Below are 26,317 nucleotides of genomic sequence, written 5' to 3' on the forward strand. Positions count from 1 at the left end.
GGATGAGCAGGATGACAATCAACTACCGGTGCTGGAGGACAGACAGCTAGATGACTCATTCACGCAAGTCAAAGACCTACGAATTGAGAGGATTGAAGATGTGATGGTTGGTATTTTGAAAGAATTTCTTGGAGATCAAACAAGGAGTCAACCTTCTCTTCAATTAGAGGTTGTTGAAGCAGTGCATGCTATGAAAGACACTACCGACAATTATAATATCAATGTCGCCGATGTACAAGTCACAAAGCTAGAAGAGAAATTATTTTTGTTGTAGAAAGAAGTGATGATATTGAAAACACAACTAAATCGCTTAAATGCGATATCATCTAGGTTTTCAAACCTTCTTGGTAGGGCAACTACATGAAATACATACTTTGGATCATGTTCGGAGGTGCTTGAAACTGTAGTGAGCATATCATTTTGCATTGCTCCAACGAAGTGTAGTACAAACTTTGTTTTGAAGCTGTCATGTCTTCTAGACTGGAATATAAGAACTTTGTACAAAGCAATATATTGATATCGAATGAAATGATGTTTTTGTTTTGTTCTTTGTGAAACTGTTTTGGATGGCACAACTAGAACTTTCACTTGATCTCTCAGAAGTGCAAATCGTCCACCGGCCTCCAACAACTACAGTCTCTCGACTCATATGTCAATAAACATGTATTGTTGTGTCTTGACCTCTCAAATGTGCAAATCGTCCACCTCCAGCAATTGCAAACTCTCGAGTAATATGTCAATAAACATGTCCAACAAGTTTAGTCTCTCTCTCTCTCTCTCTCTCTCTCTCTCTCTCTCTCTCTCTCTCTCTCTCTCTCTCTCTCTCTCTCTCTCTCTCTCTCTCTCTCTGTTCCATAGTCCTAGTGGGCAACACGGCATTTCTGATTCGACCTTGGCATGCCTACGATAATTTTATCAACGCCGCGTGCGAGGGAAAGGGTCATGTTGATAAAGGGAAAGGGTCATGTTGCTCTACACTACTGCACTCGACGGACACGGAGTGGGAACCGCGGATGAACAGACTTTTGCTTCCCCGAGGTGATCAACGAAGAATTTTGTTCATTAATGGAGTGCAACGAAGAATTTTGTTCATTAACAAATTAATGGAGTGCAACATAGACCCAGTTTAACTAGTGGATGAAATTGCGAGGAAAAAAACCTCAACAACGTGCCAATTCTCAAAACTAGACAATTTCTATTCAATAGGTAGGAAATTTATCGATAAACAATATTTAATATCTACTAGATTTAGGAGAAAAATTAGTGCGAGCACTGGCACAGAGAGTGTGAAATAGAATCGATTGACGTCCAAGTGCAAGCAGGAGGAAGTGAGGGAGTGTGTGTGTGTGTGTGTGTGTGTGTGTGTGTGTGAGAGAGAGAGAGAGAGAGAGAGAGAGAGAGATAGATAGATTGCATTATCATCCACGGAGGTCATATATGACCCATGAGACCAGAGACAAAAAACATTACAACGCAGCCTTTTAAGTGAAGGCATTGGATACATATTAGTTAAGGACTGAGGGTCCGTCAGTAGGGTAGAAGATAAGAAAAGAAAGGAAACAAGACCTAAACCTAAGTAGGGTTGGGTAAGGGGAGACCCCCTTTGGGAGTTCGAAACTCTTGAATTATGGCCTTCCCCCCTCGGTAGACTGCCTATTTGCCTTGCTTTTGGGCTTCGTCGACCTTCTCGAGTTCGAGTAGAGTGCGGAGAGAATATAAGAATTGATTTGATGCCCGTGCGCGAGCTAGCGGGAGTGAGTGACTAAGAGGGGTATGTGCGCGCGCGCGCGCGTGTGTGTGTGTGTGTGTGTGTGTGTGTGTGTGTGTGTGTGTGTGTGTGTGAGAGAGAGAGAGAGAGAGAGAGAGAGAGAGAGAGATATGGCTGAGTTGATGGGCTGGCAGCTGCCGCAAGCTATGGTAGCGGGTGTCGTGGCTGCAGTTGTGGCCATCTGTGCCTTGCTGCAAATGATGGCGCTGAAACAAAGAGGGAGGCCCAGCGATGCTGGTAGATTCCCAAATGGCCCTCGCGCATGGCCCATTGTAGGGCACTTGCCTCTGCTGATGAAGGCGCTGCCCCATAAAGTTCTGGCAGATCTCTACTTGAAGGAAGGCTACGGCCCCATAGTGGGCATGAGACTGGGCTCTGCGCGCCACAGGGCAGTGGTGGTAAGCAACCCTGCGCTGGCCAAGGAGGTGCTCCTCACGAACGACAAAATCTTTGCCAACCGTGTCCGTTATGTAATGGCGGACCACATGGGCTACGACTTTAACACGGGCCTGCTCTTCACATCCTACAATCCGCGATGGGTGTGGACGCGCCGCCTTGTAACCCAGGGGCTGCTCTCTGCCAAGCGCATGCAGAATCTTTCTCATGTTCGCTACGACGAACTGCGAAAGCTTCTGCAGCGCCTCAACCAAGCTTCTTCCGGCGGCACAAAGGCTGTGTACCTGGGACAGGCTGTCGGCCACATGATTGCCGACTCCACAGCTCGTCTCATCCACTCCAAAACCCTGGGTGAGGTTGCCTCCGAGCTCCCCGACCTCGTTCGACGCTCCATTTTGGAGTCCCGTCCCACTCTCGGCGACTTCTTCCCTTCCCTCAGCTTCCTTGACGTCCTCCCGAAGCTCAGAATGAGGCGTGTCCACCGTGGTCTCGACAAGATCTACGACTCCATCATCCAAGGAAGGAGAAGCCTCGTGGCTATGGAACGTCCTCACAAGCTCCCCAAATGACTTTCTACAGGTGAAGTAAGTACTGCTCTTATAAATTGTTTGGAATCTATTTTTATTATTGTTGGTACGGTAAGTGCTAATTATTAATGAAAGGTACGTGCAGGTCATTCTTTCTGCAGCGGAGGAGGATGCGACCATTACGGATCGAGAAGTGAAGGCTCTTATCCTCAGGACTATATAACACATAACATTTGAAGAGGGGGGGTAAGGGAATCAATGGCAGGGAACTGGATAGGGCCTTATCGAGGGGACCTGGACCGTGCATACCTTTAAAAATTAAACCTGGACAATGGGGGGGAGGGGGGGGTTGGGCATACTGGCCAAATTCAAAACTTGGGCTAGGGACGCGTGGCGACCACTGGTTGGTTGCATGGCGAGCCCGTGAGTGGGGGGGATACAGGGGTTTGGCAGGGAGAAGGGCCTTACAGAATCTTGCGCGAGTGGCATGCAACAAATTACTGGTATCCCGTCATCGCTCAAGCTCGGCATCGTTTGAGGCCCAAGCGGACAAGCAGCATCGAAGGTGACCGCAATGCCTTTTTTCGCTGAAGGTTTGGATGCATGCAAGCTTCTGTGTGTGGTTCCATGCATGTTTTCTGCCAGCATGGATGGGCTCGACCATGGGTTTTGCACGAGCTTGGCCATGCCATTCTTGAAAACCCATAATGGGGAAAAGGTTTGCCTTGCAATTGAATTGAGTGAATCCTTAGTTAGGGGAAGGGAGTTCGTTGTGTGGCTGTGTGTGTGTATGTGTGTGTGTGAGAGAGAGAGGAAAATAGGGGGAAAAGCTGAGATGAGTGTGCCCCTACATTCTTTTAGCAATCTTTATCACAATATGTTGAGGTTATTCCTTGCATTTTCCAAAAGCTAAAGTATTCAAGGGGGATGAATTGGCCGATCAGAAGTTCATGGTTGCAACTTTGAATTTCTTATTATTGTCATGCTTATGGTTTCCCACATTTGATGAGCTCATTTTGCTTGAGGTTGTGTCATTTTTTTTACATATGGTACCTAGGGGATGGCTCGCTCACCTGCTAAAAAGGAGAAGAGAACATGGCAACGGGGTGGTGCTCTCGCATCACAAGAGGAAGCACACATGAATGGGAAGTAGGAAAGGCCAATGTTTCACCAAATGCAAAGAATGGGGAGGAGGTCCAGCATGCGGAGAAGTTCGAGAAGGTGGACATAGCCCAAGAGCAAGAAGAGGGACCCTTGTGTTATGAGGTGAAAGGGCGGTGGTGATGCGTGTGCTAGTCTCCACCCAACCGTGCTATCTTATAGCCTCCCCCTAGCGTACACACTGTCCGGCCATGCCAGTGGCTTTGCCCATAGGACCCATGTCCTAGTGAAAGGGCGGTGGTAATGCGTGTGCTAGTCTCCACCCAACCGTGCTATCTTATAGCCTCCCCCTAGCATACACACTGTCCGGCAGTGCCGGTGGCCTTGCCCATAGGTTCCATGTCCTTACATGAGGAGAGCTTCACTACTTCTCCCACATCTCCTCATGTAGAAGGGTCTACTTCTCAACCAAGGAGTAGTCCACGGAAGCACACCTTGCCTGAGATGGGCACACCCTCGAGCCTAAACATCCATCCGCGAAAGAAGTTGGTGGGCTCACGGGATTGTCATGCTGAATGTGTGTGAGCTTTTGGCAATTAGTTTATGGTCATGTCCAAGATTATGGCAAGGTTCGATTGGTGTTTGTGGCTACGTTTATGGAATTATGGAGAGGTTTGTTTTTAGTGTCATGCTGAATTTGTGTGATCTTTTGGCAATCAGTTTATGGTCATGTCCGAGATTATAGCAAGGTTCGATTGGTGTTTGTGGAGACTCTACGTTTATGGCATTATGGCGAGGTTTGTTTTTAGTGTCATGTTGAATGTGTGTGAGCTTTTGGCAATCAGTTTATGGTCATGTCCAAGATTATGGCAAGGTTCGATTGGTGTTGGTCGCGCCTCTATGTTTATGGCATTATGGGGAGGTTTGTTTTTAGTGTCATGTTGAATGTGTGTGTGTTTATGGTGAAGTCATGCTGGGTGTGTGTGAGCTTTTGGCAATCAGTTTATGGAAACTATAAGGACCTTCTGAGGCTGATCTAGAAGATGCAAGACCTAGCAAAAGCGAGAGCAAAATCAGAATCCCAGAATTGGTAAAAGCATATGTACATGCTGATGTGCACACATCCAAAACCTAGAAAATTCACCATCAAGATCAGCTGAAGCATGACCCTTTTGGGCTCAACCTGCAGCCCTATATAGAGATGCAAGACCTGGGAAAAGCTAGAGAAACCTCGGCCCATGAGCTTGTTGTCAATCACCTGGCAAAAGCCTTGTGTTGATGCGTTATGGTTTCATTTTGTCGGTGATATCAAGGAGACAACTGTTGTGACCACTTAAGAGTGACAAATAACAAACAACCAGATTAAGACAACCCAAATGAACTTTAGGATATCTACAAACTAGTCTATCTTCTTAGGGACTACACATCATATCAATCTCCATGTCACAAAAGCACATATATTGCAATTTTCCAAGTCATGTTCACAAAACATACATAACTTGCAAAGTTCCAATGAGGCATGACATATGAGGATGACCCTAAACCGCACGCAAGTCATATAAAAGTAATTCGTGTCTGCGATGCATAGACCTTCTCGTGTATCCGTCCATCATCAAACTTCACAGTAAGATGCCGTTCACAATCAATATGCGATACCTCGTGGTCACATGCTATGATAGAACCATTGGCCGGGTTCTCACCATCCTATAATTGTACAAGGTGGTTCATGATCTGGGAAGTTGAATTTGCAGACAAGTGCTTCTGATCTGGGAAGTTGAATTCGCCCTCGCTGGTGCTTACGTTTCAAGGAACCTGTGTTTCTTGTTTTTTTTGCAGGTTGGGAACAGCCTTCAACTGCCTCACCTATGCCATCAATGATACACGATAGCCTGCCATGCCCAAGCCGTGTTTGTGTGACATTTGCCTGGATTTGTTTGACGCTACCCTTTCTTGGCAAGCTAATCTCCTTCAGCTCATGGAGATTCTCCAAGTTCTCCATAGAGATCTTTAATTTCTTAAGAGAAACCTCCTTTTGCTGCAATGTCCACTGCGGTAATACATCAACCAATTGTTGCAACAACTCCCTAGATTTATCGATACAATTGACTATCTCCATGTCAATCTATTGCAAGTCTGGTCCAATGCCATTCATATCAGTATCCAGAGCTTTGTCATCACATCCACTCCCTGTTTCAAAGACTTGGACACATTGTTGCATTCCATCGCTGGTTGCAAGGTCAGCCATTGCATGCACGCTATCCACAATAGGTAAAATTGCATGAAGCATTGGAAAATAGCTCTGAAGTATTAACCAAAGCCCATATAGATGCTTGCATTGGGAGTACCAGTCTGTGCAATAACAATACAAGGATTGCATGCTCACATGGTACCAAGAGTCCGATGTCATTCTTTGAATCTTGAAGAGTAATGTAGATTCGTTCACCACCTGAAGAGTTTTAGGATTAGTCTTGTATCATTGACATAGCTTCTCCCCAGCAGCTAGTGCCTTTGTTGCACTCTTGCTTGAACCATACACAGCAAATCGTCCAGAATCCGTTGTCGATGAACATTCCATGAACTTTACTAAGAGATAGATCGAAGAAAAAGTCCAAGGAGTGGGACAATAGCTCACCTAGCTCTTGCTTTTGCTTGAAGAACTCCAGAGTTCCTCCCATCCAGCTTCCACTCCTCGCATTGCCAACAAGTGCAAGTAGTAGATCCAAGGCTGACCTATTTATCCTCGCATCCAAGAGAGTATACTTGACATATTGCCATAGTCTTTCCACCAAATTTTTTGTGTCCACATTGCCATGGGGAAAAAGGCATCCAAACTTTGGCCAGCGTTCACGCCATACACATGACTTCGAGCACCATCCATTGGAGACATAACGTTGAATATTTGCATGATTGGAGTAGTCCAGCAAGAGGCGTTGAAAGCGAGCTTCAAAGTCGTCCTCGGAGCTGGAGTGCATCAAGTTACACATTGAAGAATAAACATGGTCTTGCATGTGTCTTGGCACTTGCGGAAAAAGGTTCTCCACCCAAGCCTTTTTGACATGAAACCAACAAACCAAGACATGACATGCTACTTGGACTCGTTGTCCTTCACTGTGTTCAGCCCAACAAGCAGGATCATCTTTGATGGCTCTCAAGATGGCATTCAATTCTTGGGTACATTTGTCTATCACAATTGCATTCGGTCGTATGCTGCCCATTCTCGAGAATATCATCCAGATGGTCAATTCAAGGGAAACGCTCTCCTGACATGTCCCAGGGTCACTTGTGCACATCATCAACCACAGTGGAATCCCTGTACCATTTTGATTTGGCAAAACAGCTGCATACAATGGCAACCCATAAACGTTTGTCTTGAATGTGTTGTCCACGGCCCATGCATTATGTTGTGAGAACTGAATACACATCTGAAGCATCCAATCATCTTGAATGATGACGACAAATGTCTTGTTGACGTCTTGCAAAGCATTTGGATTGTATGGTTGCACATATGCAACCTTTCAAAAGCAACAAGCAACTAAATAAGGACACAAGAAAAAGGAAAACATAAAAATGAAGGTAAGGCACTCCAAAGTACCTTCCTTGCGGCTTGTAACTTCAGAGCCTCCATGTACATCGCAGACCAATCATTCCCAGATGCACGACCTAGAGAAAAACAAAATGGTTAAGTAATTAAAGGGGGACAGGAAAAGAAAATTATCTTACTACCTTCATGTTGTAGGCTATATGTCAACTATTGGACCTCCTTTGATCAGATCATGAAGAATCAAAAAGTTGTGCGATCTAACAAGGATGCTCGTTGCTTGTGGAAGTTTCCTTTTGAAACTGACATTTTGGCAACATGGCGACATGTTCCAACATCAAAATAATCCTCCATGCAACATTGAAGTACACTTGGATGAACAGGTAGATGATATAAGTCAGCCCGAGAGCCAGGAACATGGCCCTCATGCGTAGCACGAAGCAAAATGGTGACCTCATGAACTCCCTCACTGAATTGCACCTGTGCCTTGAAAGGACAACCACACTTCTTTGTTTTCCTCTCTCTACGCTTGTTTTCTCCATGATGCCTTCTTGAACCACCACGATGACACACATAGTAGTCCTCTACCTTTCCTTCGCCTACCTTGGTTGATCTTATCTTAACAAGCCTGACTTTATGGTTTATCATAATACTCTCCAGCACATCACAGACATGAAATCTATCTATAATAATTTTTTCACTTGGAGTTTTCTCATCGGCATTGCCCTTCCCTCCAACCTTCTGGAACATAAGCGATTCAGATTGGAGGACAAGATCCTTCTTACATACCTGACAATTTCTGATTGCATCTCTAATGAATGAATTAGGTATGCCATGCCTTTTGATATTTGTGCACCATGCAGTTTTCACATGATTCATAGTTTCCAACATGCTCAAGTGAGCCCCTTGCTAGTCGACGTGACATTGTTCTGTAATGGTTGTCCACTCCTCCTTTGGTGCAATGGATCTGGGAGGGACACCCTTCAAGAATATCCTAATTGATCCATGTCGGGGGGATCGTCGGATCACAAGATTGTCCTTCATCTTGTTCCACCATTTTACGTCATGCATGCCGACATTGTGAAGCATACCCAATGTTGGCTTACAAATCCCTTGAAGATCTAATAGCATAAGGTCATAGCTCTCCCAAGAAAAGCTAAAGAAATGGTGAGAAGCATGCAACTCTGGGGAAAAATATTGGGTCATGGGTTTCCCCCTATGGATTGAATCTGCAAGGAAGGTTGAAGGGGATTCGGTCAACTTATTTACTTGGTCACCACCACTAGAATGGGATCCTGATTCCATGGAAGCACTACTTGAGCCTGTTGATGACGAGTTTCCTTCCTCCAACTCCTCATTCAAATCAAATATACGATATTGCTTTTGTTTCTCCCCATCCTCGAAAGCATCCAATCGTGTCTCCATCGTGCCCGGCATCCCTAGATCTCCCTCTATCTCCCAGGTTACATTTAGGTCAATGGACTGCATAACTTGTTTTGCCTCCCAAGGTACATTGAGGTCTAGCATTTGTCTGCTCTCCATACCTGTTGTGGCTTTTTCCCTCTACCCTCCTGCCTCTCAGAGATAATGTGTGGCCTCTCTGCCCAAACCCCAACAGCATGGCCTCTCCTCCTGTTGACCCCCCTCAAAAGATTCCCAAATTCAAATTACCCAGCCCCCCTTTCACCCTGCTGACATGGCACTCCCCTGAGGTTTATCCCGCTTGAATTTGGCCAGTGTGCCTAGGCCCCCCCCGCTATCCAGGTTTAGTTTTTAAAGGTATGCACGGTCCAGATCCCCTTGATAAGGCACCATCCAGTTCCCTGCCATTGATCCCCTTACCCCCCCCCCCCTAAATGTTATGTGTTATATAGTCCTGAGGGGCTCTTATGGTGGTACGTCAAGTTTGGTTTCTCTAGTCACAAGAAGTTTTGGACAAATTCTCCCACATTGTGACTTACCTCAACATCATGAGCTTTTGTGAGGGAGGCTCATACCTAGCTACCTAGCTAGGTACGATTGGGGGCAGGGGACTGTCGGCCTTGGTGGGGGGGGGGGGGGGGGGGGGGGGGACGGTGGTCCTCTGCCCCCAATCGTACTTAGCTAGGTATGCGATGCCTCTCGAGCAAAAGCTCATGATGTTATGCATTGTATGAAAAATATTCACAAAGACTCCGTTTTCCTACATGAGAAAGTTTCTCCTGTCATAAAATCCAACTTCGTGCTTATGGAATTTCCCTTCCTCTCCCAGAGGAGAGAGAGCTTAGGAGGCCTCTTGAAGAGACCCCCAAAAGAAGACTCTCTCCCATTCGAGAGGAGGAATCCAAAGAGAAAGAAAGCAATGACAGTCTAAGTTCTTCTGAAGATGTGGCTCCACGAAGACGGCAGTCTAGACGATCGCCTACTCCTCCCAAGAGGAAAAGAGCAACCCATAGTCCTTCTCCTCATCACTCTGAAAGGCAAGAGAGGAAACAAAGGAAGAAAAGGGCTAGGAAGAGGTTACCCTCTTCTCCTTCTTCTTCACCTTCCTCCTCTTCCGATGAAAGTTATGGCTATTCTCCTAGAGAATACAAGAGGGGAGGACATCGCAAATCATTTCCTGCATGGCGAAGGTCACAAAAGCTAAAGAAGTTCAAGGAGGGAGGAAAGAGTATCTCTTTTCTCACCTATGATGGCACCTTTGGTGCTACCGACAAAGTGTTGGCCTTCATCCAGCAATTTGATGTGGCCTTTGGGGACGAGGGCTTCACAGAGTCCTCCAAGCTACGCCATGTAGCTATGCACTTCCAAAAATCAGCTCGTCAATGGTGGGTTAGCCTTCGTGGCAATGGAGAAGCCCCAAAGACATGGAAAACTCTACGAGTTTCCATCATGAAGCAATTTCTTCCAAGTGATACTAAAGATAAATTTCTTACCGAATGGCGCGGCTTGAAGCTCCTCTCTCTTGAGTCTATCAACAAGTATGTAGACAAGTTTTGGGATTTACATCTCAAAGCTACTGTCTTTCAAAAGATAGACTTTGCCGAGCAAAGACAACAATTTTGTGCGGGATTGCCTGAAGAGATGGCCGAATACATCAACTCTCAACGGCCCGGTACTATTACTGAAGTAATCCACCACACCATGGTTGCTTCACTCATCAATTTCCATCAAGGGGCTAGACGTAATGTCAAGCCCATGGAAAACAAAGATAAAAATGATGCAAAGGGGAAATCCAATGCTCAAAATAATTCCCAAGGCACTTCCAACAACAACAATAACAACAACAACAATCGGTCCAAGGAGAAGGGAGTTTACAAAGGTAAAAACAAACTCTCTCATGAAGAGCTTGAAGCTTTTTGCAAGGACCATAAGTGTTTCAAGTGTGGGGAGCAAGGACATGGCTATCGTTCTTGCCCCAAGAAGAATACTCGCAATGAGACTCCTAGGGCTTCCACCATCGAAGCTCCAAAAGAGGATGCTCATTGCAAAGGATCATCACTTTCCTATGCGTGGGGAAAGGTAAGAGAGAATGATGCCTTCATCTTGTTTGACCCAGGCTCTACTCTCAACTTCATATCAATAGAGTTGGCCACCAAGTTGGGCATTCAAGCTTTTGATATGGGAGATATAGTAACAACTGATGCAGCTTTCAAGGGACAACAAGCCTCCGTTACTCCCTTGATTGGGAAGTTGAGGCTTCATGTCCAAAGCTATGTCGACAAAGAAGACTTCTTCATCTCTCCTCTCCAACATCAGGATGTTATCCTAGGGGCACCATGGTTTGATCGCATGGCTGCCAACATGAAGTTCCCTGAAAGGAGAATTTACTTCACCTACAGGGGAAAGAACATGTATATAGATGCTAGTGAGCGTGGTCGCACTATTCCACTTGTAAATCCTCTTTCTTTTGATAAATCAATGAAGAGCTCAGTTTCTGCGTACATGATTTATGTCAAAGAGTCTCTAAAAGCTAATAATGTTTCATCAAATGAAAATGATAGGAATCAAGAAGAGTTAGACTTGTCTAATTTTCTAAAGGGATTCCAAGATGTGTTCATCAATGATATCCCTATGGAACTACCTCCAAAATGAGGGGATGATGACCATCGTATTGAGCTCCTTCCAGGAAGCTCACCGCCTAACAAACCTCCTTATCGAGTCTCACAAGCTCAACAGGAGGAGATTATGAGGCAAGTACAGGAATTGGTAGACAAAGGGATGGTGAGGCCTAGTTCCTCTCCCTTTTGTTCTCCAGTCCTTTTAGTGCAAAAGAAAGATGGTACATACCGTATGTATGTGGACTATCGAGCACTAAACCATATCACTATCAAAAACAGATTTCCCGTGCCTCGGGTAGAAGATCTGTTTGATAAGCTACAAGGCTCTACCTACTTCAGTAGGATTGACCTTAAGAGTGGCTATCATCAAATAAGGATAGTGGATGAAGATATCCTAAAGACCGCGTTTCGCACAACATTTGGTCTTTATGAATATCTAGTCATGCCTTTTGGCTTGACTAATGCACCAGCTACTTTCAATCGTCTCATGGAGAAAATTTTTAGACCATATCGTAAATTCACTGGAGTGTTCTTTGATGATATCATCATCTACTCCAAGTCTTTGGAGGAACATAAGCAACATCTCCAAGTGATTTTTCAAGCCTTGAGGGAGAACAAACTTTTTCTCAACCAAAAGAAAAGTGAATTCTTCCTTCAAGAGATTCAATATCTAGGTCATATTATCTCTCACGATGGTATTCGTATGGATCCATCAAAGTTAGAGGTAATAAAATCATGGCCTAACCCAAGGAATCTACATGAGCTAAGAAGCTTTATTGGTATGTGTGCATACTATAGACGCTTCATAGCAAAATTCTCTCAAGTAGCAGGACCACTACACGACTTAACAAAGAAGAACGTTAAGTTTGTATGGACTGCTAAGGAGCAAAATGCTTTTGAAAAACTCAAAGAGAAGCTTACTTCCCAACCAGTCCTCGTGCTTCCGGATCTCTCAAAGCCATTTGAGGTCCAATGTGATGCTTGTGGTGATTGCCTTGGAGCGGTTTTGCTTCAAGAAGGGCATGCCATAGCATATGAGATCCGAAGGCTCAATAGTGATGAACGAGTCTTGAGCATTTATGAGAAAGAGCTTTTAGCTGTTCTACATGCCCTAGACACATGGAAGCACTACCTATTGGGGACTCCATTTATCCTACGAACCGACCACCAAAGTCTCAAGTATTTCATGACCCAAACCAAGCTTTCCGACAAACAAATGAGGTGGGCAAATTTTCTTTCGCAATTTAATTTCCATATTGCTTACATAGCTGGTAAGCACAATCAAGTTGCCGATGCACTTTCACGACGACCAAAAGTTAATGCGGTGTCTATAGCTACTCACAATGATCTATCCTCTATGATAGATGAGTATGCTACTGACCCTTACTTTAGAGACATAATGTCAGCCCTTGCTTTGGGGAAGAAAGAGGAACCATTCACCTTGCAAGATGGTTATCTTCTCCACGGCAATAGGCTATGTGTTACCCATTCCCTTCGTGAGAAGGTTATGTATGAATCCCATGCTCCTCCATATGCAAGGCATAGAGGTATTCAACCTACTCTCCGAGGAGTAGAGACGTATTTCTATTGGCCTACCATGAAAGTGGACATACAAGAGTATGTTTCAAAAAGTGTAGTATGCCAAAAGACCAAGTATGATAGAGGGAAGCAACCTGGATTACTCCAACCATTGCCTATTCCAAATTCACCATGGGAGAGTATATCCATGGATTTCATCTTTGGATTACCCAAGTCTATCCATGGGAATACAAGAATATGGACAATAGTCGACAGGTTTAGCAAGCAAGCACATTTTATTCCTGTCAAAAAGACTATTAAGGCACATCAAATGGCAACTCTCTTCATATCTCAGATTTTCAAGCACCATGGATTACCCACATCCATCATGTCAGATAGAGATCCTAAAATGACCAGTAATTTTTGGAAAGGTCTCTTTGAAAATATAGGAACAAGATTGAATTTCTCTTCGGTCTATCACCCACAAACGGATGGCCAAAGTGAGATAGCCAATCTTACGATACTCGATCTACTCAAGACTTATGTTACCGAAGTAGATCAACGCTCACAATGGGAAAAGTATTTACCTCTAGTAGAGTATGCCTACAATAATACTGTCCATACTTCTACGGGGAAAGCACCTTTCGAGATCATAGAGGGAAGACCTAAAAGTCCCTTGCTACTCAAAGTACATGGGAAGATCTTCGCCGCCGATGAGTATAGCCGTGACCTACAAGAATCTTTTCAAAAGATTAGGGAGGCTATAGCCATCTCTCAACAAAGGCAAAAAGCTGCTGCTGATAAGCATAGAAGAGCCGTAATGTTCAAAGAAAATGATTGGGTCTTACTCAAGTTTCCTAAGGCTCGATTAAGGCAAATGACGGGCAAAAATCCTACGGGCCATCAAAAGTATTATGCTAAACTAGCAAAAAGATACTATGGTCCTTTCCAAATCTTGAAGCCCATCAATGAGACGGCTTATCAACTCAAGTTGCCCAACCATTGGCTTATACACAATGCCTTTCATGTAAGCCTACTTAAGCCCTACAAAGGAGAGCCACCAACTGAACCAATTATTGAAGACCCTCCCGAAGTTGAAGACCAAGAAGAGGTGCTACAACCCGAAGCTGTCCTTCGGCATGAAGACAAGGTACTACGACATGGTAAGATAATCCGACGGTATCTTATTAAGTTCAAAAATTATCCTTTTGAATATGCTAGATGGATGCAAGGAGTACAACTTAGGGATAGTATGAACCTTGTCAATGCTTACAATGCTACATTAGAGTAAGCAAATGTACAAATTTCTTTTAAATGACTCATGTTTTTGTCTTATAAGACTAGTCCTCTTTTTAATTGTGCACAAATTTAACTAGTATGCATGCTTAGAATCATGTTTGTGATTACGACGTCTCTCAAACACCAAGTAGAATTTGTCACTCTACTTTGGGAGAATGAAATGGACTAAAGAGCAGACATGCTTGCGGCAGCTATGTCTCCCAAGCACCAAATGGATTAGTCATCCATCTTGGAAAGATGTCGTAGGGTAAAACAGGGATCCTCTACCCGCTAAGTAAGATTGACTAATGACTAAGGCTTTATCTCTTCTACCTCATAGTCGAGGACGACTATGATTTCAAGAGAGAGGTAATGTCATAAAATCTAATATCTAACCAACCCAAATGATTTTCTCATATTAAATTGATCACTTAATGTGGAAGAATAAACGGGAACAAGTGTTAAGATATAGATATGTGCTTATAGATCTATCTCAATACGGGGCCAATAGTAAAGGGGCCCAAATGGGAGATGGTCTATCAAGAGCAAGGCTAACCAATGGAGCATAAGACCTTAGGGTTAGCTTCATTGAAGACCTCCAATAATGTGTGTAAAAGTCCTTTGACCTTAGGTAAGCTAGGGCTGAGCTTGAGGTAGGAACCCGGCCCAAACTCGAGGTGCTTGTCGTGCTTGAGGTGCTTGACTGGCTCCATGCTTGAGGTGCTTGACTTGGTGCATGATTAAGGTGCTTGAAGTGCCTTGAGAAGCTTGCCTGAGATGCTTGTGGGAACACCTCCTACTTCAAGTGCTTAGTCATGCTTGATGACTAAGGGGCTTGCTCATCCAAAGTCAAAAAGATCCCTACAACGAGGGGGGCGAGCCTACAAGGGGGGGGGGATGAGAGAGAACACACACACACACACACACACACACACAAGGGAAGCCCCAGCTTGAAGAGGCAGCAAGGACACTTGTCAAGTTCCTCCTCATGTTGCCCTCATGGTGTGCCTGAAACCTATTGGTTGGCCACCCAAGGGGTCCAATGATAATAAAGGATATTTAATTAATTGATTTTGCATTTATCAAGTCCTTTCTCTCAAAGGGGAAAGGGGGACACTTGTCCCAAGGCTATCCCTGTTGCTTGTAATGGCTCCTGCTTGTGATTGGCTAGGCCTGGAGGGGTCCAATGAGCTTCAAGCATGAGCTACAAGGGGGGGGTCGACCCAAGAAATCTTGGGGGGTGCTTAGGGGGTATACTCACCCACACACACTCACAAACACTCTCATTGTGTACTATGCAAAGTGCAAGAGCTCCCTCTCTTTCTCCAAGCAAGTAGAGGTTGAGAGCCTACACCAACACTCTTGGCTATGGAGTGCAAATCCATCCAAGAGCCATGCTTCAAGGCTTGAGCTTTCCATCTATTTCTTCTTCATTACTATGCTATTATGTATGTTAGCACAAGAGTTATGATAAGTGAGGAACTAGCTCTTTCTCGTATGAAATGTTTCTTCTTCCTCTTCCCTACCCTCATTCCCTGCTAGCTCTCTCCACCTTCGAAGGTGTTTGAGGTCTTGGGACTGAGGCTTGGTATAGTTAAAGCTTTCTTCAAGTTTAGGTTATGCTATGATGGTGATGCATGAAGCTTTCCATCTTCATTGCTTCACCTAGGTCACAAGGAACACAAAGAATGTATTGTAACAAGTCTCTCTTTATGGGAGAAATCATAATACAAATGCCTATTGGAGGGGGGACCGGCTCCACATAAATCCGGTCCTCAACTGTTGTCATGTTCTCTAAATTCTCTCTCTTGCAAAAGTATTGTCTATGCCAAGTTAACTAATTGCTATGATTATGTTGCTATCTTCAATTATGTCAACCCGCTAGGCTCACAAAATCATTTCTTGAAAGTACTCTTATTAAATTCCGCTACTCTCAAATTGAATAGGCAAATTCCATTACATCTCCCCTGCCCCGAATCGTACCTAGCTAGGTATGCGGTGCCTCCCGAGAAAAAGCTCATGATGTTATGCATTGTATGAAAAACATTGACAAATACTCCATTTTCCTACATGAGAAAAATTCTAAATCTTCTTGTGAGTGAACGTATAAGAAATCATGATGGGACTGAGGTTATATTGTTGACGTCGTTGCAACTACTGCCGGACATCTTCGGAGCCAGCTTGCACACAACGATAGCCACCATAGAGTGGGCCTTTGCAGAGCTATTGCGTAGTCTGGAGTATCTACACAAGCTGCGAGATGAGGTGGAGCGTGTGACCAGTAGCCAAGAGCTGGAGGAAATGTCATGTCACTATGCTTTGATAGTGATGGATGAAGACGTGTAGAAGATGCCGTTCCTAGATTGTGCCGTGAAGGAAGCTTTACGTCTACACCTCCTTGTCCCTCTTCTGCCTACTCGTCTCTCAAGCGCAGATTGCACCATAGATAACTACTTCTTGCCCAAGGGGACGCAAGCGATTATCAACATGTGGGCCATTGCACGAGACCCAACCATTTGGGAGAACCCCGATTGCTTCTGGCCGGACAGGCTTGAAACGAGTCGTTCCAACTATGAGATGGGCAACAGCCAGCATTATGCATATCTGTCCCTTGGCTTCGGGAGACGCATGTGTCTCAGCATGCGCTTGGGCACGTCCATCGTTCACGTCACCCTTGCAAAACTCGTCAAATTCTTTGATTGGAAATTGCCCCATGGTGATCTCAGCCCTCCTCCATCGACGTGAGCGAGGAATTTGTGCTAGCCTGCCACAAGAAACTACCCTTGCTTGCCATTCCCAAGCTGAAACAATCCTCTCTACCTTGAACTCTTCACTGTCTCTGATTTTTAATGTCATCTGGTACATCAAGGCCCTGATCCTCCCCTTTAAGTGCCACGGGGTCATAAGCATGGAATCAACGATACTCATTCAAAAAGAGGGGAGCACGCAATCTGGCCCGTCGATCTTTAAAAACTAAACTCGAGATCCCGAGTTTAGTTTTTTTCCCGAGTTTAGTTTTGATCAGATTACACCTAATTCAAAAATTCAAGAGTGTCTTCCGTTTATCAAAAGCGGGAACATGAGCACAGAGAGGAGGAGCCTCAAGCTGAGAGAGAGAGTCTTCTCAGGTAAAGAAGGATGGATCCCATGGTACTTACTAGGCACTCAAACCGCTATGCAAACACGCTAAAAGAGAATCCTGTGGATGGCTTCCGGCAAAGCAACAACCCTCTATTGAATCTAGTGGAAGAAATGGAGGAAGACGACTCACCTACTCTCATGGCGTATAGTAGGCGCTCAAACCGCTATGCAAGCAGGGTGAAAGAGAATCACATATCGATCCTTCATAGGTGTGTGTGCGCGTGTGTGTAAGAGAGAGAGAGAGAGAGAGAGAGAGAGAGATTGTGTGTGTGTGAGAGAGAGAGAGAGAGTGAATATGTGTGTATGAGTGTTGGAGAGAGAGAGAGAGAGAGGGAAAGGCAAAAAGCACTTGTGTGTGTGAGAGAGAGGGTGTGTGTGTGTGTGTGGAGAGAGAGAGAGAGAGAGAGAGAGAGAGAGAGAGAGAGAGAGAGAGAGAGAGAGCCACTTTTTGCTGATTATCTAGAGTTTGTTTATTGTTAAGAAAAATAACGATTTCAAATGTAACCAAGATGAATCCGGGAGGTGGTGACGGTATTGTTTAGCTTCTGAAGCATGTATAAGCAAACATAAGTGTTTTGAGAAGAGAGTGGATATGAAACGCCACCTTGAAAGAAAGCATCAATGTGAAAATGTAGTCGTGCCACCGCTTCCAATAGGTTGGCCAAAGAAAAATGCAAAAATTCACAAACCCACTTCTTCCAGGTCACGCATTCAAAGAAAGTCTCAAATTTTCAATGTTGAGAAAAAGCTTAAGAATGCCAGAAAGACATACAAGAAAAGCAAGAGAGAACAGGGAGAGCGGGGAAGGGTGCTTTGTGCACATAAGAAGAAAGGAAAAATAACAAAGGAGTCATGGATAGATGAATTTTTCAAAGCTGAGCTAGCATCATGGGACTCACGCATCCCAACACGAGAGAAGTTGGTCATAGAATGAGTTTCGGATGGCTATGATAAAGCTGCAAGTTTCAATATTTTTTACATACTGCATTATTATATATGTGTCCTAAATTCTCATGAATTATAATGTTCAATAGAAGCGCATACAAACATCGGGTAAAGGAAGCAAGAAGAGTAATTCTACATCAAAAATAGAAACCACACCGGTATAGTGCTCACGTACATTGTCTCTTAAACAATATATATACTATTTTTAAATAACTTCTTTGATTGTACTCACCACCAGGATGCAAGCACAAGTCAAATGGAGTTTCCTCCTGCTCCTCCGTAAAAGCTAAAGACCAAAAGAAAGCGTGAACCTGAGGCAATGGATGGATTCACACAGGAGATTCATCAGGTATTTTTGAATCTATATCAAATAAATAAATAAATAAATCAGCCATAGAACATCATCAGTAGCCAATATTTGATTATAAGAAATTGCAATAATCCAAAGATGAAACTCATGTCGCAATTGAGATTTGCCAGGGCGTGATTGATTGTAAAAGTCCCATACCGCTAAGTCCAGAAGAAACTGTCAGGTAAGCTATCTGCATGTTTTTTAGCGATAGGCTAGTTGCGTAACTTTCAAGTTATACTTTTTTCTTATTCTATGATATTTTTACTATTGTAGTAGAGGAGTCATTTCCCACTTAAAATATGTACGTTTTAACCTTGGGGTTGACATGATTGAATCGTTCCAACAGAGTGAGCTTGATGTTGAGGCATCAACAATGGCTATGAACCTATTTGCTATGTATGAATTTTAGCTTTTATTCTTTTCGAATACTTAAAATGATATGCATTTGCTATCACATACATACATATATATATTTGGTGTATATAGTTGGATGGAGCATACATTACCCACACACATTCTCGAGCAAGTGTGGTTTGTAGATAGCTTATGGTTGTCTTTTCTGCGGGAGAAGAAGGTTGGAAAAAATATCATGAAGAACTTCTTTGGTTCTCCAGATCTTGGAAGCCATAGTTCCACCTTCTTTCCAATTTTCCATAGGTAATAATAATATTCACCATCTTTTGTTTGTATATGGTATGTTATTAAAATGTATGGCACCCTACCTATGTTTAGATTCCATTGGACTCTTATCATTTTGTACAACTCGCATCTTCTACGTATAGATGGACTTCCTCGAAAAAGGTCATGATTTTTATGTTTGATTCCTTGTCCATTCTACGCTCAGCTCACGAATATTGGGATGTTCTACAAAGGTATACTTGCAGAGGCTATGTATGCTAAATAATTTTAGTCTCATTGCATAAGCTTCTTGTTTTCCTTGTTTTAGAGCCTGTGAACATTTTGAAAAATATTGTACGGATCAAGTTGTATAGTTCGAGCTATTGGATTCAATAAAGTCGATAGGATATGAAACTATTGAGGTGAGTGCTCTACAAAATCTCAATGTATCTTTTGGCATTCAAATATAATTTGTTTTGTTTCTTAGTATAGACTCCACAACAGCCAAATGCTCATGATTGGATGGTATGTGATGAAATGCATGCGCATGCTTATTGAGGGTGGCTTGGTCGGTCGTCCGCCACGTTCTTGGGTAATCCATTATGTTGTTTGTTTTGTTAAGGGTTATATGTAGGTGTTTGTGGAAGCTTTTGACTACTTGTATTTATGACAGCTTTCTAGAAAATGGTTTCAACATGAAGATGTGGGGATATTGAAAGGAGATCTTAGAGAATGGTTGGCACAAGCACTTAGAGAAGCTCCATTGCAAAAGGAATAGACAATGGATTTTTTCTATACATGTAGCTTTTAGACTCGTGTAGTGATGGTATGACTTGATCTATGTATGCTCTTCAGACACGACTTGGCTAACAACTTTTTGGAGTTAATTTTGATACAAAACCTTAGTATGGTTTATTGTCATGGTTTTCCGTTATGGTTTATGATCATGGTTATGGTTTTTGGTGTAGTCTCGAGTTACGGTTTATGGTCATGGTGTCCAGTTATGGTTTATGGTCATGGTTTTTAATGTAGTTTATGATCATGACTCCGGATTATGTGTTGCCGATTATGGCTATGGTGAGTGACTCCGGTTATGGTTTACGTTTCCGGTATGGTTTTGAGTTACATATCCGGTTATGGTTTGCTTGTCGGTTATGGTTTTTGATTATGGTTATGGTAAGTGATTCCGGTTATGGTTTACATTTTCGGCATCATTTCGAGTTGCGTATCCGATTATGGTTTGTGTTTATGGTTATGGTTATGGTTATGGTAAGTGTTTTCGACTCCGGTTATGGTTTGCGTTTCCGGTATAGTTTTGAGTTATGTATCCGGTTATGGTTTGCATTTATGGTTATGGTTGCCGATTATGGTTATGGTAAGTATTTTTGACTCCAGTTTTGGTTTGCGTTTTCGGTATAGTTTTGAGTTATATATCCGGTTATGGTTTGCGTTTATGTTTATGGTTGTCGGTTATGGTTATGGTAAGTGTTTTCGACTCCGATTATGGTTTGCATTTTTGGTTGTCGATTATGGTTATGGTTTTTGATTATAGTTATGGTAAGTGATTCCGGTTATGGTTTACATTTCCAGTATGGTTTTGAGTTGCGTATCCGGATATGGTTTGCATTTATGGTTATGGTTGCCGATTATGGTTTTTGTAAGTGTTTTCGACTCCGGTATAGTTTTGAGTTACATATGCGGTTATGGTTTGCGTTTATGGTTATGGTTGTCGGTTATGGTTATGGTAAGTGTTTTTGACTCCGGTTATGGTTTGTGTTTCCGGTTATGGTTATGGTTTCGACTCTGGTTATGGTTTACGTTTTCGGTATGGTTTTGAGTTACATATCCGGTTGTGGTTTGCGTTTATGGTTATGGTTGTCGGTTATGGTTGTCGATTATGCGTTTTTTGTATGGTTTTTGAGTACAACTGTGTGATTTACGTTTTCAATTGCGTTTCCAATTTTGGTTTTCAATCATGCTTCCTGTTTTTATATAGATTCACGTGAATATATTCATTCTATAAAAACTAATCTCGGGATCCCGAGATTAGTTTTCTTCAGAGAGACATCTACTCTCTGAAAGTTATAGTCTCGGGATCTAATTCTAGCTGTGGGAGTAGTAAGACCTGAATGTATAGTGCTTATGCAAAAGTCCCATCTAAAAAAACAACTCTTTTGATATCATATTTGAACGAAACTATATTCAAATAAACTTTAACATCGTAGGTCCTTGTTCGATATACTTTAGAATGACTCTTAATTGAGATGCCTGTACACAAGGCATCTCCTCCCCACTTAAAAGTCGTAGATTAAAGAATCTCTCATCCTCATTTGAGGAACCATAGGTACAAGAGGAGATTTTAGCCCAAAAGCTATTTTCATCATCACATACTTGCACAACCCTCCCTAACAAGCAATCTGAAGTCTCTTCAAGAGCATGCTTTTTTGACAAGGGAAGTAACGCCTGGCATGTATTGAAGACAAAAGTGGTTTTGGAGTCAACCACCATAGTTTTGGAGTAGCAATGTGGACACCAAATCTGAGGAAACTTTTGAAAACGGACACGACTTCGTCCTCATTGATGCTTTCATCTAAGAACTTCGGTTTGAGATGTCGGCTTCCTTGGTATAAAAGTAGACTCCATTTGCACTCCGGTTTGAGATGTCGGCTCACTTGAATCAACCACTTTCTTCTCTGGCTTGCAACCATGGCCAAGTCGAGTTCGTATTACATTTTCTTGTATTTGACGTACACTTCCTTGTGTAGGCATGTCCACAGTTTTGAGACACATGCTTGAGAACAATACATCTTTTGACGTGGTGAGTTGGTTCCAAAGCGTATTCAATCCTTTTTTATCTCTTTCATGCAAGCTTTTTTGAATGAGACTCAGCATGTCTTTAAGACTTCCAATACAATTTGATAGATTCTCTGCACACACCTTCTCTTTTCCATCTTCGTCGTCCTTTTCATCAACATTTTCCGGTAAATTGTGATTCGAATGATTATCTACAGTAGGTAGAAGTTCCTTCAAATCTTCAAAACAATGAGTTAACACCATAGATGTGTTTGCACTGGAAGCTCCAATCTGCACAATCACAGTAGTTGCTTTGCAGGCTTACATGATACCATGAGGTTGGGTCTGATGTACTTCTTACTTTGAATAGCAAAGACATGTCATACAATACTTGTAGGCTTGTTTGATCATGCTTGTAATTTTGTAAAATTTTCTCTCTTGCTTGTAACCTTGAGGTGTGGCTATAGATAAGCGACCTGAGTCAGGTGCATATACACAATATTAATACATAAAACTATGGCCCAACATATATCATAGAGTTAGTCTTGTACCTATCTCTTGCTTTTGCTTGAAGAAACGAGATAGTGTTCCACCCATTCAATTCCCTGTCTTAGAATCTCCCACAAGAGCGTGTAGCAACTCAACTACTGATTGATTTATACAAGCATCTAGAAGTGTGTATTTAATGTATTTCCACAATCTTTCAATCAATTTTGTTGTATCAACATTTCCATAAATGAACAATCTTCCCCACTTAGGCCACATTGCTCTCCACATGCAACTATGTCCATACCAAGCGTTTGAAACATACCGCTGAACATTGGAAAATTGTGAGTACTTACTTAGAAATACTTGATAGCGTCCTTCAAAGTCCTCTTTTGTAGCACTATGCATAAGATTGGACAAGCTTGTATAGATGTTCTTTCTTATCTCTTTGGGGACCTGCATATAGATAAATCTTAAAGAATTGATGAGAGGATGATAAGGTCATGACAACAATGCGTAAAATTTACTTACTTGTGGAAGAAGATTCTCCACCCGTGCTTTCTTTACATGGAACCATCACAACAACACTCGACAAGAGATTTGTTGCCAAGTTCCATCTTCACCAATGGCCCAAGAATGAGGATCCTCATTTCTTGTTGGGATTTATCAATTACAATTGCACTTGGACGGATACTATCCATTCGAGAGAAAATTAGACTTAACGTCCTTTCTAAAGCAATAAGCTCATGGTGAGACCCCGGATCACATGTGCACATCATAAACCATATGGGTATGCCATTTCCAAGTTGATTTGGTAAGACATCAGCATATAATGGTAGACCATATATGTTCGTTTTGAAAGTACTATTAATGGCCCATGCATTATTATGTGATATCGCCATTTGCAACATCCAGTCATCTTGAATGATAAGTATAAATGGCTTATCTTTATCATCACGGCCTCTAGATTATAAGGTTGACAATATAGAACCTATAATATTTCATGATGTTATTTTTCACAAAGGACGGCAACAAAGGAGTAAAATCACAAAAAATATGTACATACCTTATTTTGTTTCTTGAGATCCAAAGCTTCCTTGTACATTGACTCCCAATCATCCTTGGACACGTCCGCTGCACTTTTATGTAGGGATTTATGATTTAAATACATCAATCTTTCTAATTCAAAGAGAAAAAGTAAAGATATGTACCTGCATGGCATACAAGATATGACAAAGAAGCAATCCCTTGGGGAATCATGAAGAACTTGAAAATAGTGCACTCAAGGAGAGATGCTTTTTGCATATGGAGGTTTTCTTTGGACATAGACATTTGAGCTACATGTCGAGAGCTTCTCACATCAAATAAATCTTGTATACAACTTTCCAATACCGAAGGGTGGACGGGGAGATGGTACCTGGGTCATTTCTGGTTCCCAGTTCATGACCCGTATGGTGAGGATGAAGAAGTATTTGAACATTGTCTAAGTCTTGCTTATACTCTACTTGAACTTTGAAGCTACAACCACACTTCTTGGATGTACACAATCTCTTCTTGCCTCCTTTTAGTCTAGGTTCACCTCCCCTAGTATGGCATTTATAGTCAACAATGGTTTTCAAAGAGCCATAAGTCTTTGTTGAACGTACTCGGAGAAACCTTGTCTTATACTCAATCATTATACACTTAAACTGCTCTTCCACTTTTTTCCTTTTTGTAGTGAGTATCATGGGAGGCTCCCTATTGAGGTCCATCCTTTGGTGCCATGATTGTGAAGCAGTTTCATTCCTAATGTGTTTGCACTCGCATGTATTGACAAAGTCCCTAATGTAAGTAATGGAAATTCCATGCTTTTGAATACCAACATACCATTTTGACTTCACCTCCTCTATTGTGTCATTAACATCACGATGTCTACCTTGAGTCTCATCAAGATGGGCTTGTTGGATAATACTTTCCCAATCCTCAATGCATGCAATCCGCAACTTGGGAGCTATATTAAGACAAAGGCAAAGAACATTACCTTCTTTCCTTGCAAGCTCTAAATTATCATTTATTCTTCTCCATTTCTTTAAATCCACCGAATGGGTACAACTTTTGACATGTTCCAATGTTACACATAGATCTCCTTGCAATGCTTCAATCATAAGGTTGTATGTGTCTTTGTTGAAGTAGAAATAAACATGTGACACGTATGAGAATGGATCAAGAGTACCTCTTTGAGAAGTAGAATGGCTAGCTTCAAAACTTTGAAAGCGTTGCAAAGACCCCCGGTGTAACCCATCATCACTTGAGGATTCAATTGATTCATAGCTCGAAGAAGACGAGGAATGATCACTAGCTTTTTCTCCAAAAAGGGGTTCCATTTTCTATAGACTCATGCTCCATATCATGCATATAGATGTTGGGTTGCTTGATTAGCCATGAAAAGTAATGTGAATCCACCTCGACCCGTCACTGCTAAAAACTAATCTCGGGAACCCGAGATTAGATTTACCTCCCGAGCTTAGTTTGGTAGGTGGTGCCGTCACATTTATGATGACATTAACTCCCACTTTTGTAACTTTATGGGAAAGATCTTTTTTTTTGGAGAATATTATCCTTAAAAGTATATCACATCATTCAAGTCATTAAGAGCGCCGCCATCCATAATCCCTCTTGCCAAAACTAAACTTCAGAAAAAAACTAAACTCGGGATCCCGAGTTTAGTTTTTAAAGATCGACGGGCCAGATTACGTGCGCCCCTCTTTTTGAATGAGCACCGTTGATCCCATGCTTTATATGACCCCGTGGCACTTAAAGGGGAGGGGCCCTGATTGGCGCACCTGCTCTAAAAACAATATAAGCCTAATTAGAAATAGGTTTTGCTTTTCTTATGGCTTGCCGCTTGCTCTTGCAGCCTCCATTTATCTTTTTGTAAGAGTATATTCATGCACCTTGAATGTCTACCTCGCTCTACGTTTAAAAAAATCATTTGTTTCGAAGATTCCTCCCTTCATCCCTTAAGGTTTTGCTTGAATGCCCGCAACCTCTATGCAGGCCTATCCCCCCCCTGGGGGCCCTTGCACGATCGGCATGGCCAAGCTTTAGGGAGAGAGAGAGAGAGAGAGAGAGAGAGAGAGAGAGAGAGAGAGAGGGCACGTCTCCTTTCTTTTTCACCTTATATTCAACACTACCACTCGCTGATTTAACTTTCAGTTTTGATTAAGTTAAGACTAGAATGGTAACCTAACAGGACATAAAAGTGTCCTTTCAAGGTTTTGGGAAAAATTTCCAAAACCATAGTAGATCCACTCATTTTGAAAAATCCTTTCATGAGCTTATAGTTCAATCACTACTACATATGGAAAAAATGAGAAACTTGTAATTTTTCTCATCCCTTGGTCACTACAAGCCTCCAAAGTTGATGGACCAGTGCATTTTGCCCAAAACAACAATTTCTTACGGTTGATTGCATATAAATAAGAGTGGAGATTTTTGTAGGACATGAGATAAAATGCCCCGTTAACTTCAATGGGTTGGTGACCAAAACATATGGTTGCTTTTACCTCACTAATTTTTTTTTTGGGCAAAAAAATAGGTACAAAAAAGTTGCATTTTTTCCATTCTGCGGACCTATCATCAAAGTTTCTATAGTCACGCTCAATACAGATACTATATACATGTTTTCTTAGTTCCCTTTGGGCCTCTGGATTCAAAAGGAGCCATGGAGCATGTCAAAAGGATAATGGATCTCTTACAATTGGAACCTTGGGGGCAATGATAAAGTGCTAAATACAGCAAACATGAAAAAATTGGGTTTATCATTATGACCTCTAG

At 42.5% G+C, this 26,317-nt stretch overlaps 3 pseudogenes; 2 read left to right on the top strand and 1 right to left on the bottom strand.

The window, feature by feature from the left end:
- The first annotated feature begins 1,890 nt into the window (after positions 1-1,890).
- Positions 1,891-16,991, top strand: LOC147465424 (cytochrome P450 71AU50-like; annotated as a pseudogene).
- LOC147465425 (uncharacterized) lies at positions 6,292-7,639 on the bottom strand (annotated as a pseudogene).
- Positions 16,992-19,417: 2,426 nt separating the features above from the next.
- On the top strand, positions 19,418-20,000 carry LOC147465426 (uncharacterized; annotated as a pseudogene).
- Positions 20,001-26,317: the final 6,317 nt, after the last annotated feature.

This window comes from Adiantum capillus-veneris, chromosome 1 (genome assembly GCF_014529385.1).
Source record: "Adiantum capillus-veneris isolate H3 chromosome 1, ASM1452938v2, whole genome shotgun sequence".
Taxonomy (NCBI): domain Eukaryota; kingdom Viridiplantae; phylum Streptophyta; class Polypodiopsida; order Polypodiales; family Pteridaceae; genus Adiantum; species Adiantum capillus-veneris.